Below are 24,993 nucleotides of genomic sequence, written 5' to 3'. Positions count from 1 at the left end.
TTTAAGAAAACGAAAAATCACAACTGCCCCAAGTTACACAAGAGACAAAGAAAATAAATCATGAAGCATTGTGCATCCAAGCTTAAGAGTCTGTAAGCTTCTCAGATCAAAATTCAGATTGGTAATAGGATTTCTTTTCTATTTTTAGCTTGAGTAAATGTAATATACATACACTAATCTTCTTACAGAAAAGTATTTTCTCGCAAAGATCTCAAGTAATGAATCTATGGAGTGAAAATATAGTTTTGAGTAAATGCAGGAAGTTACACAATTACTGAAAATACTGAAAGGGTGGTGAACACAGATTTAATAGTAAATGTCAAAAGGGAATTGCATATATTCTTTTAAGGGAAGAAAACTGCAGGGCTATGGGGAAAAAGCAGAGGATTGGGACTAATTGGATAATGCTTTCTAAGAGCCGGCACAGGTACAATGGGTTGAATGACCTTCTTTGCTGTATTACTCTATGATTCGATACTATAATTCATATATCACCCAGATCTATTTTAAGTCCATTGTTCTTCTGTTTTTTTTAAACTTAGAAAATAGGTGGAAAAAGATGTTTTTACATCTTCCCCATATCTCAGTAAGATGTTGACTATTGCTGGGTCAAAGTTCCACAGGTGCCAGACACCCTCTAGTACCATTATTCAGTTTTTTTAAATAAATTTGTTCTCGGGTTGTGGGTGACAATAGTGAGGCTACATTTATTGCCAATAATCACTTGGCCTGTGAACGCAGTGGTGGGCCATCTTCTTGAGTAATAAACAGATGACATTAAGAGGAAAGCTCTAATATGGAACTGGAGTCGCATGTGTACTAGATTGTCCGGTTCACTCACTGAAGGACAATAACCCAACTGGATATTTACAACAATCTGGCAACTGTTCTGCCCACCTTTGCTACTGCCATCCCAACTTAATCCATTTACTGAATTCAGTTTTACAATGGTGGGCTTGGAACTCTCAGTCTCCGAGTTGCCTGTCCAGTGGCATAACCATTACATTATTATAACCTCCGAAGCATTTGGTCAAAAGCAACATCACAACTGATCGAACTTGTCTTCACTCAATTTCCATACTAATGGATATTCAATTACTGGAAGAACAATTCTTGCTTATCCCTACCCCAGTGGAGCCAAAGCCACTGACAGCACCCCGATTACCATCCCAGTTGGGATGATGAAACTCAGCACAGATCGGAGAACAAACTTTAGACCTACTAGTCTCTCAGCTCACCACTTAAATAAAACTGCTGAGCTCCTGGACAACCAGGAAAATTTACTCTGGCTGGGTATCGAATACTTATGTGAACTTGTTCATTGAGGTAGCAACTTGAATCTGGGATTAGCCAGCAAGCTCCATTAATCCAAGTATCATTATTTGTCATATTTTTCCTAAGTAAACATTCTTGTTAGCCACATTCAAATATCTCCATTTTGATCTTTTGATTGCCTGTAATATAAAAAGGTTTCAGGTACGTATCCCCACTACAGTACATTTAAAAAAACACAAGTTTGATACTAATTGATTATGTAGGAATAGCACCTCTAAGACATCATTACAAGAGCTATTGCGAGGAACATTCAGGTACTTTGTCGTGGATCTAAGCCCCTTATAATAATCCAGTGCAAGACCCACAAAAATTAGTCAGCATAGCAGTGCAAGACAAAAGGAGCTGGCTCATGGATGTTGGGTGTCGTGGTTCACATATGCAAGATGGCTACTTAGGTGAGCTACTGAAGTGCTACCAGATCAGGCTCCAGGCAAATTTAGCACTGTAGAGCATTCAACATCTAATGCAGTGATAAATGCGTAATCATCGATTGCAAAAGTTATCATTTAGTTTACTTTGTAGTTTCATAGTCCCCCTGTGCCACACAGCTTCTTTGGTTAAGAATACAGAATGAAGACATCCCGAGCATCCACTAGTGCCAAGTAACAGCAAGGTGGTGAGCAAATGCAGGGAAATGTGATTAATCTTCTGATTTCCCTTCCTCTTTGTGGGAAGATTCCTGGATTCCACCCAGTGGTGTTGTTGAGGACAGGAATTCAATATGAGGAAATCACAGAAATGAGCCTGCATCTGACCACTCCACCTTTAGCCACTGAAGTGAGGTGACTCAGTTGGTAAATGTACAGGACAGGGTAGAACTGGGCCATAAAGGTCACAAGCATCTAAGTTTGATTTCCAATCTGTACTTCACTAACTAATCCCAGCAGTGCATTGGCAGGGAATGCTTAAATTAGCCTCAGCACTCCTGGGCTAGTAAGGAGTAAAGCCTGTTTTCAATAATTCAGAGTACTACACTTCTAATCCCACCATGCAGATTCTGATCAGCTGTAGATATCAATATATACATTATATACAGGCAGAATCAATGTTCTCAAACAAATCAAACTCCTGGCGGCACAGTGGCGCAGAGGTTAGCACCGCAGCCTCACAGCTCCAGCGACCCGGGTTCAGTTCTGGGTACTGCCTGTGCAGAGTTTGCAAGTTCTCCCTGTGTCTGCGTCGGTTTCCGCCGGGTGCTGCGGTTTCCTCCCACAGATAGATTTGCAGGTTGATAGGTAAATTGGTCATTGTTAATTGCCCTTAGTACAGGTAGGTGATAGGGGGATGTGGTAGAGAATATGGGGTTAATGTAGGATTAGTATAAATGGGTTCGCCAGAGCTAGCGGGCAGCCATAAAGGCGGGGCTAAAGTGTGGCGAGTCGAAGAGACTTAGCAGTTGGCAGGAAAAAAGACAGAGGCGCAAGGGGAGAGCCAACTGTGTAACAGCCCCGACAAACAGATTTTTCTGCAACACCTGTGTAAGAACCTGTCACTCTAGAATTGGCCTTTATAGGCACTCCAGGCGCTGCTCCACACACCACTGACCACCTCCAGACGCTTACCCATTGTCTCTCGAGATAAGGAGGCCAAAGAAGTATAAATGGGTGGTTGTTGGTCAGCACAGACTCAATGGGCCGAAGGGCCTGTTTCAGTGCTGTATCTCTAAATAAATAATTCAGGAGTACACTCTCAAGGTACAGAAGCAGTGCAACAGTATTAACTATTAAATGGTACTTCAAAGCAGTGCGTTAATACTGAGTTTTTCGTACCAAGAATCTATTAAAGATGTATCCAAAACTTCCAATAAGAGCAGCCATAAGTTTTGAAAATGTTTCAGTTGGAATCCAAAAAAAAACGTTACAGCTATGCAAGAGTAATATTGTAATATGATGCTGGACTTTTCTTTAAAAATATTCTCATGTTTTTTGAATCATACTCATGTCACAATGCACAGCTTTACTATATTGAAATTGGCTGATCCGAAACATCAGTTCTAAAATCAGACCGACTGGATCAGCATGATTCATTTGATTAATCCACTGGATTTCCTCAACTAAAGGGATAGTATTACAGAGAAAAGGACACTTAAAGCAGCTGGTGCCAGGAAGGCTCATGAGTCATGTCTCTGTTGTTTAAAATGTGCAATCCACCATGTTGCACACTTTTGTACAAAAATCCAACTACATCAATCTGTGCTGCAAAACTCAAGGTTACAGGATATCAAATTTGTTATCAGAACAACTGATGCATTGAAGTCCTACTGTCCATTTAACTAGAAAACATGCAGAACCTAGGCAACAGCAAGAAACAGCTCATCAGCAAAGCGCAGATCATTCAAAGAAGTCACAACTAATTAAATTATATGGATGTGTTTTGTAAAGAACGAGGAGAGGCAACATAAAGTAAATGGCACAATTTTAAAGAGAATGAAGGAAGAGAGGGACCTGGCGGCGGGGAGGTGGTGTTGGTGGGGGGAGTTCACATATACAATTCTTTGAAAGTGGCAGGACAAATTGATAAAGCTGATAAACCTGTTAAAAAAAAAAACCATATGGGATTCTTACCTTTATACTGACAGAAGGTATTAAAGCCAGGAACTAATGCTAAACCTTTGGAAATCACTGGTTAAGCCTCAACTGGAGTACTATGTCCAACTCTGGACATCGCACTTTAGGAAGGATGTCAAGGTCCTGGCGTGGGTACAGAGGAAATTTACCTGAATGATATCAGTTATGGACAGAGATTATGGAAGCTAGGTGTTCCTGATACAGCAGAGAAGATTAAGGGGATATTTAATAGAGGTGTTCAAAATTATGAGGAGTTTTGACAGCAGTATATGGGGAGAAATTGTTTTCATTAGGAGGGTTGGTAACCAGAGGACACAAACTTAAGATAATTGACAAAAGAACCAGGAAGCGATGAGGAGAATTTTTTATGCAGTGTTAGGACGAGTTGGAATATATTGTCTAAAAGGAAGAAAAAAAATTACAAGGCTATGGGGAAAGAGCTGGTGAGTTTGATGAATTAGATAGCTCTTACAAAGAGCTGGAACAGGTACATGGGAATTCTCCTGTGTTGTATGATTTTATGATACAGATATTTATATTACTGCTATAAAGGGATCTGAATTTCATGAATTATAACAAAGCCTCACAATACTGTTCGAGGAACTGCAATAGATGTGGATTGCATGGCACAAATTGTAGCAAAAAGCTACAAGATTCTAAAAAGGAGTAGAGTTCTACAACAATACATCATAGAAGGAAGCCATTTGGCCCATCATGCCTGTACCAGCTTTTTGGTAGAGCTATCAAATTAATTCTACTCCGCTGCTCTTCCTCTAAATCCCCATCACTTTTTTCCCTTTTGAAAGTTACTACTGAATCTGCTTCCACCATCCTTTCAGGCAATACAATCCAGATCACAACTTCCAGCGTAAACATTATTTTTCCCTCATGTCACCTCTGGTTCTTTTGCTAATCACCTTAAATCTGTGACCTTTGGTTAGCAACCCTTCTGCCACTCCAGGCTCTTTGTAACAGTTTAGACTATCTAACCTGATAAATCCATTATAGATAATGGAGAAACTCCAATCATCTAGGATCATAGGAAGATAGGAACAGGAGTAGGCCATTCAGACCCTAGAGCCTGTCCCGCCATTCAATGAGATCATGGCTGATCCATGGCCTAACTCCACATACCTGCCTTTGGCCCATATCCCATAATATCTCTTAACAAAAAGCTATCTATCTCCGATTTAAAATTAACAACGGTTCTAGCTTCAACTGCTGCTTATGGGAGAGAATTCCAAATCTCTACCACCCTTTGCGTGAAGAAGTGCTTCCTAACATCTCTCCTGAAAGGTCTGGTCCTAATTTTTAGACTATGCCCCCTAGTTTTAGAATCTTCAACCAGTGGTAATAGTTTATCTTTATCTAGCCTGTCTTTTCCTGTTAATATCTTGAAGACTTCGATCAGATCACCCCTTAACCTTCTAAATTTTAGCGGAAACAGGCCTAATTTGTGTAATCTCCTCTCGTAATTTTGATGCATGATTTAGCAGGGCAGTTAGGTTAAAAGATATATGGCAGCAAGAAATAGCTTCTCAAATGGAAACCAAATTATTATTGCATTTTACTCCTCTGGCTTTATTTCTAATATCTTCCACCAAAATCAGCTAATCATCTGGGATATGGCTCCACAGATGGAAGTTACCCTGCCCACCCACACAAACAAACAAAACTAGGAGTAGGGTCTGCAGCTGATTACTTTGGTCTCCATTTTCCTGGACTAGGGAGGGAGATGGGGAGTAGAGTATCCTTATCATCCAGAGCCTGGCTAATTCATCACCATCTATCAATTGGAAATGAAATTTTCCAGATCTAGATGGCTTGGCACCACACCATAATACCACTGAGCTAAGCATACAAACCAAACCATTTGTTCAAATGGATTATTGTTCTTGGACAACCAGACAGTCTGCTTTGCAAGATCTGTTCAACAGCTCGAGTATCAGCCACATGTAAAATTTAAGGAATATTACAGCAAATGCTGTATCTACTGAGGTTATTTTTGCATCAATAATGTTTAAATACATTTTTAAATAGAACATTTTAGTGGCAGGCTCAATCATCTCTTTTGGTGTTGTCCAGCATGCCAATTCTCAACTCAGTTTGCTAACCTGTTAAAATGACATAACATTTTATCAACAGATATTGAGAAAGGTTGCCAGCATGTGCCACAAATATGATGCTTATAAACAGAACGCTGTATAAAAATATTTAATATTTTGTTGAGAACAAGTGATTTTGATCATGGTATTAAAGAAAACATTTCAGCTAGTTCTTTAAAAACTGTGCAAGTGCATAGAACTGCAAACCATAGTAAAATCCACACAGTCACATTTCATGGAAACTATCACAGGTTTATAAAAGGAGTTAACTGCGACAAATGACCTGATTTAAGCTACAATTAAATCTTATATTAATGCAGCTTTAAATGGCTCCATCACCAATATTTATGACTATTGTTAAAAAAACCTTTGCTCAAAGTTTTCAGCATACCTTGTACTCATTTCATATAAATGCACTGTACCAAATGAATTATTAGTGATAACATAATTGAGAACATTTAATCAGACACTACACTTAACTGCAATCACACAATAGTTTCTTCAGGATCACCTCTTTATTGTTGACATAAAAATCAGGCCAGTTTTCTATCATTTTAAAAACACTTTTTAATCGCCAAAAGAACAGGTCCCCCATTTATATATAATCAGTCCACAAACTCTTTAACTGGTACTCTAGATTTCAAAATTTATTGGAATCTGCCAAGGTGTACAATTCACTAACTACACTACAAAAATTTATTCTGGAACCTCTGGAAAAATATATTTTTTGCTGAAATTTCTATTTCTGTACATAACATCATCTGGGAATTAAAGATGCATATTGAAACTTATCATTGATGTGCAGCACCAGATGGGAAAATATATTGCTTCAGCTTTTATTCAGGCATTAAAAACTTCACTGCGGATTTTTTTTTAAAGTTGTAACAAGTTCTATCTTAATAAAGACTACATTTTTTGTAGCTTTCACAGATTGTCTGGTATTAACTTATCTAGAGGGTGATTTGCTTTCCTCACCCCCCAAAAGAATCAATGGCACTGAAACAGAAGAAAGCAACTCACAGAAGACACATCTTTGTTTCAGCATAATCTTGTGGCTTCTTATGTTTAATATAAAATTACCTTTAGACAGACAGACAACTATGCAGGCAATTCCAAGCAGTGGTGTATCTTGGGACTGAAATAATAATAAATCAATGCTAGTGAAGTCTTTGGGTTACTGCTAGGAATACTGTTATAGAACAATTACTGCATTCACTTTATATTATTGCAACCAATGGCAGTCCCTATTATGACTAGCGGCAACTCCAATTTAAAAGGTGGTGTTACCAAGTAAATAAGGGAGCACTACTTGTCTTTGAGGAACAGAGAACCACCTCACAAACTGTTCTTATTCCCCCATGAAACATCCCAGGTCGGAGAAAGAACATAAATGGCTGTTGATGTGCCACTTGCCATTTTCTAGTCACAAGCAGGCTGCCTGCTACAAGTCAGCAATGCACTTTCTGGCTTATTGGCCTTCCTAGCCAGTGGGCAATTGTGACTTCCAAATAAATTCACACATGCACTAGTTTTTATCCTGTCACAGATACTGTGGGATCTGCCCTGCAATGTAAATTGGGCGATTTGCACAGCACCCAGAAATCTAGCATATATAGACTCAATTCAAGTAGAAACAGTTCTGTAACATAAATTCAACATACATGGAAAGTCTCATTACAATAACTACACATTAAAATTACAAGGCAGCTGCTTCGCCAGGTACTATATATTAGTGAACAGGAGCAATTACTGTGCAACAATAATTCTAAGAGTGTGATGAATCTTCCAACCACATCCAAGTAAAATTGTTTCAAATCCTTGGAAATGCAGTATTCAGTTTATTCACATGTGCATTCAAAATTAACAACTGAATTTCAGGCTTCACATTGTTATGACTGACCGCTCAAGGCAAAGCCCCCAATTAAAATATGAGATTCTGATTGTGGTGGGAGAAACGCACTGTTGATTCAGTCCTGCCCCTCCACAGATCGCCTAACATATTATAAACTTACCAAATTAAAGAAAGACCCAGCCAAATTGTACCATCTATTAACCCCCAAATGAGGCTAACCAAACCAGGTGTCTTTAGATTGACAAATTAACTGTTTAGTGTTTAAGAATTTAGTTTTTCTAATTAAAGATATAAACAACATTTAAAATAGAAAAAAATTAGTGTCCTTGCATATTTACGCTCCTGGCGAAGTGAAATCCTCCAATCTGGAATAGTCCAAGGTTGCTTGAAGTTCTCACAGCCGTCCAATTTGGGGGGGAAAGACAGAAAAAGGTTCTTCAACAGTAGAACAGTCTGTAGTGTAACTCAGCAGTTGAATTGATGCTCTTCTCTTCCAGTGATGAATTTCAGCAATTACAGTTCAGTTGTAAAGGAATTTGGTTATTTTCTTTTAAGAAATTAATCTGGCTTGACATCAGAATTCTGACAGTATAATAAATAGGGCTTAAATAAACCGAGAGAGAGCTCTCTTTTCCTTCAGTATATGCTGGCAGACAGTCTGTGTGGGTCTCTCAAAAGTCAGTTTTTCAGCTAGTTTCAAATGTAAATGAGCAACAATGTATCTCGTGTCCTTGGTCCTGAGTGACTGTATCCTACGGCAAAGAGGATGCATATTTGAAGCTGGCTGTATCCTATGGCAACAAGACTGCATCATTTGACTCAGTCTCTGGAGCTTGTTGCCTTAAAGCAGTACTGATCCTGTTACAGCCTTAAAGGCACACCGCATCATACTTCCCGGAAAAGGATAACATCCAGTTGAGTTTCAGTAACAAATTATTTGTCGAGTACCTATTAGTTTTTATTAGTTGATCAACATCATGGTATTAGACATTATTAACTAAGTTAACAATAATTAGTAAATACCTCAGGTTCTTGGAAGTACTGGTTTCTAAAAGCAAAACAGTGAGAAACATAGGGAGGGGGCCAAAATATTGGAGCTGATGGTTCTGGGGTGAGGAAAACGTGGTACAGTGAACTGAGGAAATAAGACTGATGGGTAAGAAACAGGAAGATCGAGGAAAAAAGGGTACAAGGAAAATTTTAGTGAGATGCTGAATAAAAATCTGGAGGAAAAGGGGGCATAGGGAAATCACTTGGATCCTGTTTTCCCCAGAGCTGGCAAGCTAGAATATGCCAGTCAGGGTTATAAAATTTAAGTGCTAGATAATATCACACAATTGATATGGAAAATAGGTCCCCGTCATACTTGAGATACAATGCAAAGCCTCTCCAATAAATGGATTCAAATTGCATATTTTTTTTATTCATTCATGGGATGTGGGCGTCGCAGGCCAGGCCAGCATTTATTGCCCATCCCTAACTGCCCTTGAACTGAGTGGCTTGCTAGGTCATTTCAAGGGCATGCAAGAGTCAACCACATTGCTGTGGATCTGGAGTCATCTGTAGGCAGCAGATTTCCTTCTCTAAAGGACATTAGTGAACCAGATGGGTTTTTACAACAATCGACAATGGTTTCATGGCCATCACTAATTCCAGATTTATTAATTGAATTCAAATTCCACCTTCTGCTGTGGTGGGATTTGAACCCATGTCCCCAGAGCAATACCTGGGTCTCTGGGTTACTAGTCCAGTGACAATACCAGTACGCCACCGCCTCCCCTTATATACTGTATTTCATATGCTGTTGTTCACCCTTTCCAAAGTGTCATGGTGGTAGCTTTCATCTTGCAATTCACTGAACCTGCTTCATTGAAATCCTAAAAAAATGCATTATCTTGTACATCTTTCCACAAATAATGTTCCCTCACAGATCATTTGCTCAAATGGCAATAGAAACTTTATGGTAGTATGAACAACAGATTAGTTATAATGAAATCATTGCAGTAATATATTAGGTAATAATAAACCATACATAAACCATTTAAGATTATTAGTTGATACTTTAGTTATGTATTTAATTCAAATTTTCAAAGCTAAATTAGAGCAGCCTGTTGCAGTCTTGGAGACTTCTTATGCACCATATGTTTAAGTTGATCCTTTTACCATAAATAATGAAGTGGTGCACTCAGATTACTGGTAATGGCTTCATAGTATCTATAATCATTGATCCAAGGTTCACAGAGGACCATTCAGCACTGGGTGAATTGTCAATTAAAAACACACAACTAAATCCAGAGGCATCAATAATTAATCCAATGAAATCATTCACTTTAGCAAGAGACAAACTGGATAGAGACATCATACAAAGCTTGATCAAAAATATCTCAATTTAATTAGTGCAGGCAGGGTGTGACCAGACATAATAGGAAGATCCCAGATTTGCTCACCACTTTGTAATAAGGAAGACAACCTTAAGCGAAAATAAAAGGTGTCATGATTAGTTCTATTATGCCATAGGTATACACAGCATTTTCCAAACAAAACTGTACTATACTTTATGTACTTCTTAATGATTATCTACCATCTTTTTTTGTTTTTCTCCACTCCTCCTTTCTTTAAAGTAACAACTTCAGTATAATTTCACAGGCTTTGGAGTATCCTCCGGTACCTCACTCAAACAGCCATTCTTCACATCTGAGGCTAGATAGGGAATACTGGCTGAAGTGGATTTCATTAGAGGGAGAGTCCAATCCTGTTCTCACCAAGAGTGTACAGACACCTTCCAGCACTGGGTCAATTTATAGCAATCAGGAGCAGGAACTTGACTGACTTTCCCCTCCTTAGCCCAGAGATAAAGTAAAATTGCACCCCATCAGAGATTAGTCAAGTTAGGAACAGGAATCAAAAATGAAATCTTCTAATCTGGTTGGCTCACTTAAACAAGCTAATATTGTTTTTACCAACAGAGAAATTAGGTGAAGCTACTTCAAATACATGGTCAAACTCTTTCCAGCATATAGTTACAACACTATAAAGTACATTATACAACTAAATGGACAGGTCAAAAAAGGACATTAAAGCAATATCACCAACATTCAAAGTGGTAAATACAATCTTGATGCATTTGCTGTACCTAAAGTGAACATTACTGGCAATTAGCTGTTCAAAGTGGAGTATGACTGATAAGTATCACAGCAGCATGCAGCTCATTGACCAGTTTTTCTATGGCAAGCACGAGGTGCAGAGTACAGACCTTTGTGAGCGTTCAAATGAAGAATGCACTCCTGCATTTCCTCACACAAAATCCTTTAGTTGAGTGTGCTATGGAGTTGTGCAGTTCTAAATGGTGATAGTAAGGTTATAGTCAATAACCTCCCATTAAGGCTCTTCGAACAACGGAAGTTTCAAATCAATACGAAGGTTAGCAGTTCATCCAAGATAACATGCAATCTTTTCAGTACAATTACATTTCAAAAACAAAACCCTTTCCTCAGTATAGCTACATAAATAGCTTAAAATTATCCACAAAATGTTCAAAGTTCTCAAAGCTTATTCTGTATAAGGCATGTCTGTTACAGGAACTGAAAAACAGTTTTCAGCGTTCATATTATTAAAAAAGATTTATACTGCAAAGGTAATTGGTAATAGTCAACATAAAAGCAGCGAGTGCAATAGCTTTGGGACAGCCAAAAAATCAATTTGTTCTAAGATTTATGGTTGCATGATTTATTTACAGTATCAAATGCATCCATAAATCTATATTTCTTATTAATTCCACAAACCACCTTTGAAGTTATTGATAGATTAAATTATAACAGATGAGGTTCGACGTACACCGACTAAGAATATAAAATTATTTCAGTGGAAACAACTACAGAATGCGTACATAAACAGAGTGACCGAATTCTGACAGACATCATTGAAATTCTGTAGATTTTCCACTAAACAAGTATTTTAACTTGCACTTGGTTATGTAAAAAAAAAAGTTGGCTCCAAACATGGGATGAAAGAATTTGTAATTATACTTGATTCTTTTTGAGCTATTGCTTTACATAGACATGGGTTTGTTTTCAGGGGGCAATGAGAGACATGGGTTTGTTTTCAGGGGCCAATGAGATACATGTACTTGAACTAGCAAACTTGTTTTTTGTTGGAAAGATGTTTTTAATAGTGTAGTATAGAACAAGTGTACACCAATTCTAAAGTGTACACCAAAACATTAATTTACTATTCTCTGTACTGAACAGCAGGAAGGAAAATACATAAAAAAACATTTTTTTTAACCTGCATGGCTGACAAAAAAAAAATGATGTTTTATGTATTTTTCTTCCTACTCTTCAGTACAGAGAATAGCAAATTAATGTTCTGGTGCACACTTTAAAATTAGTGTACACTAGTTCTATACTACATTATTTAAAACATTTTTGACAAAAAACAAGTTTGCTATTTCAAGTACATGCATCTCATTGCCCTCTGAAAACAAACCCATGTATATGTAAAGCAATAGCTCAAAAAGAATCAAGTATAATTACAAATTCTTTCATCCCATGTTTGGAGCCAATTTTTTTTTACATAACCAATTTGGTTGAATTATTTATAGGATCACAGCAAATGATGGGATTAAATGAAACCAGTTGCAGCCTGTAAATCACCCCCAATGCATGTACTATGTAATCTGCAGCGGTTACATTATCTTTATACTCTACAGTAGTTGTAGTGGTTTCGAACCTAGTAACATCATCAGAATTTCACTAAGTGTTATGGAGGAATGTGACATTGCCACAAAACTGAAATCTAGTTGTGTGCTCTCCTTACCACCCACCCCCACTAAAATTGCACTGTAGCAAGGAAGTTGGGCAGGTGATATTTTCATGAATGGCAAAATAACACCTAGAAGTGCAAGTCTCGACTCTGTCCTTCCAAACTTAAGTTGCAACTGTAGGCATTTGAGTTGTGAGATTTGGGTAAAGTACTGGTGGACACAGATCTATCACTGATGGTTACGGTGGGAGCACTTTGAAGTGATAGATGATACTTTGAAGAGTTAGAGTGCAACAGAAACAAAACAGATGGTACAATTCTAAAACAAATTGGTGTTAAATGAAATGTACAGTGTACACCAGAGACAATATATGATCAAAGCAAGTGACATAGTACTTTACAGGAGCAGTTATTAATATAATATTGACTTTTGATAGTTGGCTTCAAAAATATACTCTGCATTTTTATGAAAGAGGATGAAACAACTGCTATCACTATTTGGCAAAGCCAATCCTACAACCTTCGCAGAGCAAATTTATGGGCATGGACACCAGAAAGCTTTGAGTAATAGCCTTAAAACATAACCAGAGTAAAACTATTCTGCACTGAAGGATTGTTAAGCAGCATCTTTTCTTCACTCTTCCACCAGAAGCAGCATCTGTGCATGTGACATCAACAATTTCTGTAGACTAACAATCTGAATGTTAGGATTTCGTCAACCAACGATGAATTCAAACATCATGTTTGCTGTTAATCACAGGAGAGAATATATGCATACTCAAAGAGGTTTTCTAATTCAACATTGGCTGTCAGCATCTAGGTGGACCCTGTTGCATCAGTTGCAACTGCTTCCTCTTCTGGTAGAATGAATTTAGAGTGCCAAAAACAGCTGGCAAGAGATTCTGCTCTTGAACATAGGCATCTCACTAGGCCCAGAGTTGTCAACAATCAAAGTAGTTTTTCTGCCTTGTGCTGCCATTCTTTGATCAAAGTGACACACCCACTCCTCAAATCAGATCATCAATATTCACATGTTTTTGTCTTTTCTGTAGGTAAAACACTTACTTCCTAAAAACCTCCAATCTTCAGAAGCTTCTTCTCCTCCCACCCCAGTCATAGCAACCACAATAGCAATTTGCTGCTGAGCATCTTTCACTGATGAAAACCAGTATTCTGCTTTGTGCAGCTTGTTTAAAAATAAGAACACTTATCAGCATTAGAGATGGCTTCAGCCTTGTAGCAAGATAAAATTTCAAAGCTGGTAAATCAGTTATCGACTGTCTGTGAGAACTTGCTTCCCTATGCTTGTATGGTGGTTTCTGAAGTGGCTGACCCATGATGCGAATTCATTCACCTTTTGTAGGATGATGGTGTCAGATAGCCCAGCTGTGCCCACTATAATCAGGTTGCATATCAATTAAGCAATAGATCTGACTGGTCAGGATCATTTGGGGTGGAAATTCAAACTAATTAATAATTCAATTACATCTTTTGAATGAAACAAAAAGAGTTCAACACATCTGCAAAATTTCAATTCAAGTTAATAATTCAAATTATGCAAATGTAAATTAAGAGTCTACTGTACCACATTTTAGAGAATTGTTTTTCAAAGGCAGTTCTTTGCTCCAAGATTAATTTTACATTACATGGAGTGTTTTGTGGGTGATAAGCAGGGCCACTTCTTGCAGAGAATGAATGCCAAATTCCTCTGTTATTAAAATGGGAGCCAGGAATTTATTTTTTTTTTAAACTGTAGTTTGGAGAGGGGAGACCCACATTGCTCAATCAATTTTTAACTAAAGGAACATACATAGGAGCAGGAGTAGGCCATTCAGCCCATCGAGCCTGCTCCTCCATTCAATACGATCATGGTTGATCATTCACTGCAAAGACTTTTTCCCGCACTATCCCCATATCCCTTTATAACATTAATATTTAGAAATCTGTCCATCTCTAAACATACTCAACAACTGTACTTCCAAGCCCTCTGGGGTAGAGAATTCCAAAGATTCACAACTCTCTAAATAAAGAAATTTCTCATCTCTGTCCTATGCTGCTTCCCCCTTATTTTGAAATTGTGTCCCCTGGTTCTAGATTCCCCAACCAGGGGAAACATCTTAGCTGCATCTGCCATGTCTATCCCTTCAAGTATTTTGTAGGTTTCAATGACTTCACCTCTCATTCTTCCAAACTCTAGAGACAGGCCCAGTTTCCTCAACCTCTCTCCATAGGATAGACCTGCCATCCCAGGAACATGTCTGGTGAACTTTTGTTGCACTCCCTCTATGGTAATAATATCCGTGCTAAGCTAAGGGGACCAAAACTGCACACAGTACTCCAGGTGTGGTCTAACCAAGGTTCTATACAATTGAAGCAAGACTACACTACTCCTGTACTCAAATCCTCTTGCTATTAAGGCCAACATACTATTAGCCTTCCTAATTGCTTGCTGCACCTGTATGTTAGCTTTCAATGACTTATTGACAAGGACACCCAGGTCCCTTTGTCCAAATACACTTTCTAACTAAAGGAGGCTGGCACCAGCTACATGAGGGTATATGCTTTATTTAACTTTAGCTAATGATGGTTCATGGGCACCTAGTCTCCTGGCAGATATTTCATTATCTGATGAAATTAGTAGGTGCGAAGAATTTCTTCAGAACTTTATCATAATTTTTTTTTTTACTTCCCCAATATTAATAATTGAGGAGGGACGGCAATACATGAGGTTTCACAATCTTGCATTTGTAAAAGACTAACGTAATAAAATATCCCATGAGGCTTTACAATGAAGAGAGACAAACTGAGCAGAGAACTTCAAAAGGTTGACCAAAGGCACAGATAAAAGGTCAGGTTCTGAGGATGGCTTTAAGAGAAGGCACGTAATAAAGTTTATGGAAGAGAGTTCCAAGAGGGTGGAACTCACAGCCAAAATCTCTGCCACCAAATGAGGAATGAAGTTTTTTGGGCAGGGGGGTTGGGGGGGGGGTGGGGAAGAGATGCGCAATGCACAGTGGTTGCACAGGAGCCTTTTCATCTCATATTCATCTGCAGGTGTATTGCAAAAACGAACTGGCACATTCCTTGGGTACATACTCCAAATAAATTTACAAATTAAGGAAAGCATTTATTTATTTCAGGAGTGTGCTAATTTAAGATCTCAGAGAACAAATGGCAAAGCTATATTCAGCATCAAGAACAAATTTGATTGCTGCAGTTTCTAAAATAAAAGTATTATGCTACCCAAAATACAACACAATACTGAATATTTATTTATAGGTTATCAAGCTTCCCTTTAATAATGCAAATTGCTGTGGAGAAACAGGAATTGTGTTAACAATTGTTATCTTTGTACTGTGTTCTGTAGAAAAGTAACCATTTATAAAACATGCATGGAAAGCCAGTATCTGAAAGAGGCTGAATAGCATGTGTGCTTACCAAGCTAAATTATATATTTCAGCAATATGAAAGCGGTCAGACCAGAATGTTGTCAGCAGCAAACCACCACCATGTTGTACAGACTGCTCTCTTCATAACCCACTATATTGAATTTGTATTAAAAATGGAAAACAAATATCAAAACTGTGAGAAACCATTTCACTTGCAAGTTTTCTTGCAAAAATCCTGTTGCATATTACAGTATGAAATCATTTTAAGAGTTATGTCATGCCCACGTTATACAGATATTGTTTTCCATTTCAATGGTATATTAACAGCCAAACACAGAATAAATATGCACAGTCCTAGTCATAACATTCTCACAAATGACTGTATAGTTACCAATGTGGCATGAGAATATCAGACTGAATTTCCATATGACTGTGCTCCCAATCCAGCTGTGTCACTGGCTTAAGGAGAAAATAAAATGAAGAAATCAGAGCTAGGATCAGCTCATCATACAACATTCTTGACCACAGTTGCTAAGTACATCGAAACACTGCCATCATCCACATAACCTTTGCACACACACAAATATTTCCTTATAATTCCTAAATATACAGATATATGAACCCTACCACCAAAGTAATGCACTGCAGTCAATGATTTAAAAATGAAAACAGAACTTCAAACTATCACAATTAGTCTCAATACTTCAATTTTCTGGTGGGTACATGGAGTTCTCTAAAAATCTGCAGTCTCATATAATGTGAATCAGTCATTATAATCTGATCTCTTTTAAATATGTATTTTAAAAATAAACATATGAGTACAAGTCAGAGCCAATCTTGAAAAGGCATAATATAAAAAGGCCTCATTCACCAGAATTTATCAAAATTAATAGTTGCCTTTTTTTTGGACACAATGCTAACATTTATCAACTCACTGAAAACACAGCACCAATCTTCAGTGTTCCATTTAATGTTAAAGCAACTTCACATTCAATTTAAACCATAAATACCCTTATAGTAAGCCCTGTCCTAGGATTATTCATCATCAACCCTCCAATCAGATCAATCTCTCATGTGCAGTGCCCTATTCTTGCACGATCATCCATGAATTTAGTTTTCCGAGTTGCTTGCATTCATTTTTATTTAATTCCTCTCCATGAGCCGCATAGTGGGCATCCAGACCGTATTTCATAAAACGTTCAGACCATAAATTTAAAAAGGAGTGTGTAACAAGAGATGGATCACACTGCAGGCCACATGCCTGTCTCGCCTGAAATGTCTTTTTTTAAAAATGACCACAGCACATTTTTTTTCCGTATGTCTCTTTTCACTTCCACTCTACAGTCAACCAAATGAGACCTTATTTACCTTAGTTTGTTTCCATGGTTCCTAGATTTCACTGCATTAAATGCAGTGTCTTTGCTTTTTCGCACATATTCAATTATTTAGCCTCCCCAGTTTCTTCATGTCAAAACTTTCCAGAGTTGATGTTCCCAGGTTATCTTCTCCCCTCCCCCACCTCTCTCTAAGTCTTAAGAAAACAACTTCAAGCAACACAGTACGCCCAACAGACTTCACAGAAATAGGAATGAGGGAAAAGTGCCAAGACTCTTTCTTTAGAAACAAGTCCTTAATATCTCAGATACTTTAGATTTCATAGAATAATTTTCAAATCACAGTCCACAATCCAAAAGAATCTCTAAAAATAATATTCTGCTTTCACTATGTTTAAGGAAACTAAATTTTTCTCAGTATGCAGAAAAATTTATTTCTAAAGACCACCTTAAGAATTTAAGCAATCTTAGTAGACAAGTGGTTTCCTTCATTCAAATCTGTACTTAGTGTCATGACTATGTGCTAAACTATTACTTGAGTTGTCATAATAGTTCAGTGAATAAAAATATACCACATGTCTCTAACACTGCCCTACAGAATCGCAAAACCCTAGATCCAGTCTTTGGTTTGTATGAAATTAGCCTTTGACACACTGGGTTGAGGTGGGGTGAGGGGTGGGAGGGGCAAATGGGGAGAAAAGAGAAAATAGGAAATAGATTGGCCAGGTTCTTCACACCTGGCAGCTATTTAGTGTCCTGTGCAAGTACATTTGTGGACTTAATACAAAAAAGAGGATCAGGTTTATCCCCAACCTTTGATCAATCAACCTGGCAGAACAGGGTTACACATTTTCAGGATCTCCATGTTTTCATGCATTGTGCGGTCTCAGAAAGGTCTGTGAAATTGTCCGATAAAAGTGCAAAATTAGAGAAAACTCACTAATGAACTCAGACTTCGTATTCAGAGATTTTATAAAACATGCATCTCACTGCCAATATGCCCACCCTATCCCAAAGCAAAAATAAGCAAATCTGATTCAGTCAAAACAATAACCTGAATTTATATAACTTCTATAACACAGGGGGAAAAAAATCACAAAGGAGAAATGAGGGGGACGAACAAGTGACCAGTGTCAAGGAACACAAAGTTCTCAGGGGTAGTAGAGTTGGATGAGTTTAGAGATGGAAAAGGACGAGGCCATGTAGGATTTCAACATGAGGATGAGAATTTTAAATTTGAGGTATTAGGGTCAGAGTCAATACAGGTCAGCAGAGGGGCAAATCAATGAGAAGGACCTAATGCAGGTCAGGATACTTACTGCTTAGGATACATGCAGCAGAGGTTCAGATATGCTGAAATTTACGGAGGGTGGCAGATGGGAGGCCAGCCAGGAGAGCACTGAAATAGTCGAGTCTGAAGATGATAAAGGCATGGAAGAGGGTTTTTAAGCTGCAGATGGGCTGAGGCAGAGGCAGAGATGAGCTATATTACATAGCTTGAAGTAGACAGTCACTGTACTGGAGGCAGGTTTGGGTCAGAAGCTTAACTTGGGAATCAAATAGAACATTGAGGTTAAGGGTTTGGTTCAACCGGAGACAGACAGTGGCCAGGTAAGGGAGGGAATCAGTGACAAGGGCATGGATTCTGCAGTGGCCACCAAAGACCATGGCTTTGGACTTGACAATATGAAGAAAAGTGCCTACTGGAGGTGATGGTGGCAGAAGAGAGGGGCTTAAAGAGATGAAGAGAACAGGCAGAGGGATATTTTTACCCTCCAGGATGAGCCTGGAGTAGTAAGCTGTTTTGGCAGAGGAAAGGCCCAATAGTGCTTGATGTACACCAGACAAATGTTGTGCACCAGATATGTGCACTGATTTATGTATGTGTACATATATGCATAATTTGGGTATTCCTTTTGATGCTGGGCAGCAAATTTGCTGCACAAAATCTAACTTTTCTGACAGCCCAGAAACCATGAAATTGATCAAAAATTGATTAAAACCTACATCCCTTACAGTTAGTCCCCATCTCTAAATTAAATTAATTAAGATGTGAGCCCGGGAAGCTACTTGGAATCAAGACTCCTGGGGTATCTCCGTCTGTTGGGCCCTGGGGACCAAATTAAAATTATGCATTACTAACTCCCTGTCACTAGAGGGAACTCTATAATTTCCAAAGAAGCATGATTTAACTTCAAACTTTTCTGATTCTTACCTTCCGGAAGAGCAGCGGAGAGGAATCCAGGCATGCAGAGTTTGAAAACAAAGTGAACAGTGACATCATAGGAAAGCTGCAAGGTGACTGGTTGGTGAGTAACTGCTGTTAGGGAATAACGCTAAATAGCTAGGTTAGTACATTACTGTTAGGGTGTGTGTGTAAATAGCTTAATAATAAGGAACAAGTGAGTAGCTGGGTTTTTTTCAGTAAGGTTTATTTTAACTAGTCAACTGTATTGATTAGTAGGATTTATCAGTACTAATAAGGTTTTATGAATAATTCTAAACTGTAGTATTGGCAAGTTTTTTTTTTAAAGCAGTAGCAAATGGTCAACTAATAAATAAAAGGAATAGCAGGGTTGCTTCAACCTCGAGAGTGCACCTCCTGTGCAATGTGGAGCTCCAGGATGCTTCCCGTATCCTGGAGAACCATTTGTGCAGGAAGTGTCATCAATTGAAGCAGCTTGAGCTCCAGGTTTTGGAACCTGAGCGGCAGCTGGCGACACTGTGGTGTATTCATGAGGATGAGAGCTACGTGGATAGCAGGTTTATAGAAGTGGTCACTCCACAGCTTAACAGTATTCAGGAGAGGGGGAAATGGGTAACCACCAGACAGTCAAAAGGAATCAGGCAGATAGTGCATGAGACCCCTGAGTGCATCTCACTCGCCAACATGTATTCAGTTCTGAATACTGAGGAAAGTGATGCTTCACTTAGGGAGTGCAGCCAGAACCACGTCCATGGCACCACGGGTGGCTCAGCTGTACAGGTGGGTACAGGGAAGACTGGAAGAGCCATTGTGATAGGTGATTCAATAGTTGTTTCCTCTGTCTTACAGACTCATCTATTAATTTTCTGCCTTCCATTTTAATTTCTGATTTTGACCCAGCTGAGTCTACTCTCAGGTCCCCATTCCCCTGCCAAATTAGTTTAAACCCTCCCCAAAAGCACGAGCAAAACATCCCGCAAGGAACTCAGTCCTGACACTGTTCAGACGCAACAGGAGTTTCTGGGCCACAGGCATGAATCCAGGATGGTGCATAGCCTCCCTGGTGCCAGGGTCAAGGAAGTCACTGAGCAGCTGTAGAGCTGAAGGGGGAAGGTGAACAGCTAGCAGTCATGGTCCACATCAGAACCAATGACATAAGTAGAAAGAGGGATGTGGTCTTGCAGTCAGAATTTATAGAGCTAGATAAGAAATTAGCAAGTAGGACCTCAAAAGAAGTACTCTCTGGATTACTCCAAGTGCCACACGCAAGTGAGTGTAGAAATAGAAGGGCAAGACAGATGAACACATGGCTGGAAAGATGGTGCAAGAGGATGGGCTTCAGATTCCATGGACATTGGGACCGGCTCTGGAAGAGATGGGACCTGTAGGCCGGACGGGTTGCACCTGAACAGAGCCAGGACTGAGTTCCTTGCCGGACGTTTTGCTAGTGCTGTTGGGGAGTGTTTAAACTAGTTTGGCAAGGGCGGGGGGGAGAACGGAGGATAGACTCCGCTGGGACAAAAATCAGAAATTCAAAATGGAAGGTGGAAAATTAATGGATGAGTCTGGAACACGGAGGGGTTAGAAAATTTAAAAAAAAAGTTTGACAGTGCTCAAGGGTATCTATCTCAATGCAAGGAGTATAGCAAATAAAGCAGATGAGCTGAGGGCACAAATAGACACATAGCAGTATATCATAGCTATTACAGAATCCTGGCTTAAGGAGGGACAAGAATGGCAGCTCAACGTTCCTGGTTACAGGGTTTTCAGATGCGATAGAGGGGGATAAGAAAGGAGGGGGAGCGGCAATTTTGGTCAAGAAAACTATTACAGCTGTGAGGAGAGATGATATGTTGGAAGGTTCATCAAATGAGGCCATATGAACTGAGCTAAGAAACAAAAAAGGGGCAATCACACTGCTGGGAGTGTACTATAGCCCCCCCAAACAAGCAAACAGTCAGAGGGAGATAGAAGAGCAGATATGTAGGCAAATCTCTGAGAAGTGCAAGAACAATAGAACAGTAATAGTACGGGATTCTAAATTACCCCAATATTAACCGGGATAGCTTTAGTGTGAAAGGAATTGAGGGAGCAGAATTCTTGAGGTGCATTCAGGAGAACTTTTTTGCCCAGTATGTAGCAAGTGCAACAAAAGAGGGTGCCGTTTTAGACATACTTTTAGGAAATGAAGATGAGCAGGTGGAAGGAGTGGCAGTGGGAGAGCATTTTGGTGGTAGTGATCATAATTCAGTCAGTTTTAACATAATTATAGAAAAGGACAGAGATAGAACTGCAATTAGAGTTCTCAATTGACAGGGCCAATTTTACTAAACTGAGGAGTGATTTAGCGAAAGTGGACTGGAAACAGCTACTTGAAGGTAAATCATTGTCAGAACAGTGGGAGGCATCCAAGAGGGGCGATTCAAGGGGGTTAAGGGTAAACATGTTCCCACAAAGAAAAAGGGTGAGGCGGCCAAACCTAGAACCCCATGGATGTCAAGGAGCCTACAGGGTAAGATAAGGCAGAAAAGGAAAGCTTATGTCTGACACCAAGAACTCAATACTACAGAAAGCGGAGAGGAGTATTGAAAGTGGAGGGGTGAAATTAAAAAGGAAATTAGGAAAGCAAAGAGAGGGCATGAAAGAATATTGGCAAGTAAAATCAAGGTGAACCCAAAAATGTTTTACCAATATATTAAGAATAAGAGTATAACTCAGGAGACAGTAGGGCCCATAAAAGACCAAAAAGGTAACCTATGTGTAGGGGCAGAAGATATTGGTATGGTCCTTAATGAATACTTTGCATCTGTCTTCACAAAAGAGGGGGACGATGCAGATATTGTAAAAAGGAGGAAGAGTGTGAAGTATTAGATGTGATAAACATAGGGAGAGAGATTAGCATCCTTGAAAGTTGATAAATCACCAGGGACAGATGAAATGTATCCTACTCTGTTGAAAGTAGCGAGAGAGGAAATAGCAGAGGGTCTGACCATCATTTTCCAGTCCTCACTGGATACAGGTGTGGTGCCAGAGGATTGGAGAATTGCTAACAAAACAACAAAGAACAAAGATAATTACAGCACAGGAACAGGCCCTTCGGCCCTCCAAGCCTGCGCCGATCCAGATCCTCTCTCTAAACATGTCGCCTATTTTCTAAGCTTCTGTATCTCTTTTCTTCCTGCCCATTCATGTATCTGTCTAGATACATCTTAAAAGACTCCATCGTGCCCGCATCTACCACCTCCGCTGGCAATGCGTTCCAGGTGCCCACCACCCTCTGCGTAAAGAACTTTCCACGCATATCCCCCCTAAACTTTTCCCCTTTCACTTTGAACTCGTGTCCTCTAGTAATTGAAACCCCCACTCTGGGAAAAAGCTTCTTGCTATCCACCCTGTCTATACCTCTCATGATTTTGTACACCTCAATCAGGTCCCCCCTCAACCTCCGTCTTTCTAATGAAAATAATCCTAATCTACTCAACCTCTCTTCATAGCTAGCGCCCTCCATACCAGGCAACATCCTGGTGAACCTCCTCTGCACCCTTTCCAAAGCATCCACATCCTTTTGATAATGTGGCGACCAGAACTGTACGCAGTATTCCAAATGTGGCCGAACCAAAGTCCTATACAACTGTAACATGACCTGCCAACTCTTGTACTCAATGCCCCGTCCGATGAAGGAAAGCATGCCGTATGCCTTCTTGACCACTCTATTTACCTGCGTTGCCACCTTCAGGGAACAGTGGACCTGAACACCCAAATCTCTCTGGACATCAATTTTCCCCTGGACTTTTCCATTTACTGTATAGTTCACTCTTGAATTGGATCTTCCAAAATGCATCACCTCGCATTTGCCCTGATTGAACTCCATCTGCCATTTCTCTGCCCAACTCTCCAATCTATCTATATTCTGCTGTATTCTCTGACAGTCCCCTTCACTATCTGCTACTCCACCAATCTTAGTGTCGTCTGCAAATTTGCTAATCAGTCCACCTATACTTTCCTCCAAATCATTAATGTATATCACAAACAACAGTGGTCCCAGCACGGATCCCTGTGTAACACCACTGGTCACACGTCTCCATTTTGAGAAACTCCCTTCTACTGCTACTCTCTGTCTCCTGTTGCCCAGCCAGTTCTTTATCCATCTAGCTAGTACACCTTGGACCCCAAGCGCCTTCACTTTCTCCATCAGCCTGCCATGGGGAACCTTATCAAACGCCTTACTGAAGTCCATGTATATGACATCGACAGCCCTTCCGTCATCAATCAACTTTGTCACTTCCTCAAAGAATTCTATTAAGTTGGTTAGACATGACCTTCCCTGCACAAAACCATGTTGCCTATCACTGATGAGCCCATTTTCTTCCAAATGGGAATAGATCCTATCCCTCAGTATCTTCTCCAGCAGCTTCCCTACCACTGACGTCAGGCTCACCGGTCTATAATTACCTGGATTATCCCTGCTACCCTTCTTAAACAAGGGGACAACATTAGCAATTCTCCAGTCCTCCGGGGCCTCACCCGTGTTTAAGGATGCTGCAAAGATATCTGTTAAGGCCCCAGCTATTTCCTCTCTCGCTTCCCTCAGTAACCTGGGATAGATCCCATCCGGACCTGGGGACTTGTCCACCTTAATGCCCTTTAGAATACCCAACACTTCCTCCCTCCTTATGCCGACTTGACCTAGAGTAATCAAACATCTGTTCCTAACCTCAACATCCGTCATGTCCCTCTCCTCGGTGAATACCGATGCAAAGTACTCGTTTAGAATCTCACCCATTTTCTCTGAGTCCAAGCATAACATTCCTCCTTTGTCCTTTAGTGGGCCAATCCTTTCTCTAGTTACCCTCTTTCTCCTTATATATGAATAAAAGGCTTTGGGATTTTCCTTAACCCGGTTTGCTAAAGATATTTCATGACCCCTTTTAGCCCTCTTAATTCCTCGTTTCAGATTGGTCCTACATTCCCGATATTCTTTCAGAGCTTCGTCTTTCATCAGCCGCCTAGACCTTATGTATGCTTCCTTTTTCCTCTTAGCTAGTCTCACAATTTCACCTGTCATCCATGGTTCCCTAATCTTGCCATTTCTATCCCTCATTTTCACAGGAACATGTCTCTCCTGCACGCTAATCAACCTCTCTTTAAAAGCCTCCCACATATCACATGTGGATTTACCTTCAAACAGCTGCTCCCAATCTACATTTCCCAGCTCCTGCCGAATTTTGGTATAGTTGGCCTTCCCCCAATTTAGCACTCTTCCTTTAGGACCACTCTCGTCTTTGTCCATGAGTATTTTAAAGCTTACGGAATTGTGATCACTATTCCCAAAGTAGTCCCCTACTGAAACTTCAACAACCTGGCCGGGCTCATTCCCCAACACCAGGTCCAGTATGGCCCCTTCCCGAGTTGGACTATTCACATACTGCTCTAGAAAACCCTCC

The sequence above is a fragment of the Heterodontus francisci genome, chromosome 35 (genome assembly GCF_036365525.1).
Source record: "Heterodontus francisci isolate sHetFra1 chromosome 35, sHetFra1.hap1, whole genome shotgun sequence".
Lineage (NCBI taxonomy): Eukaryota > Metazoa > Chordata > Chondrichthyes > Heterodontiformes > Heterodontidae > Heterodontus > Heterodontus francisci.
Note: the sequence above shows the minus strand (reverse complement) of the source record.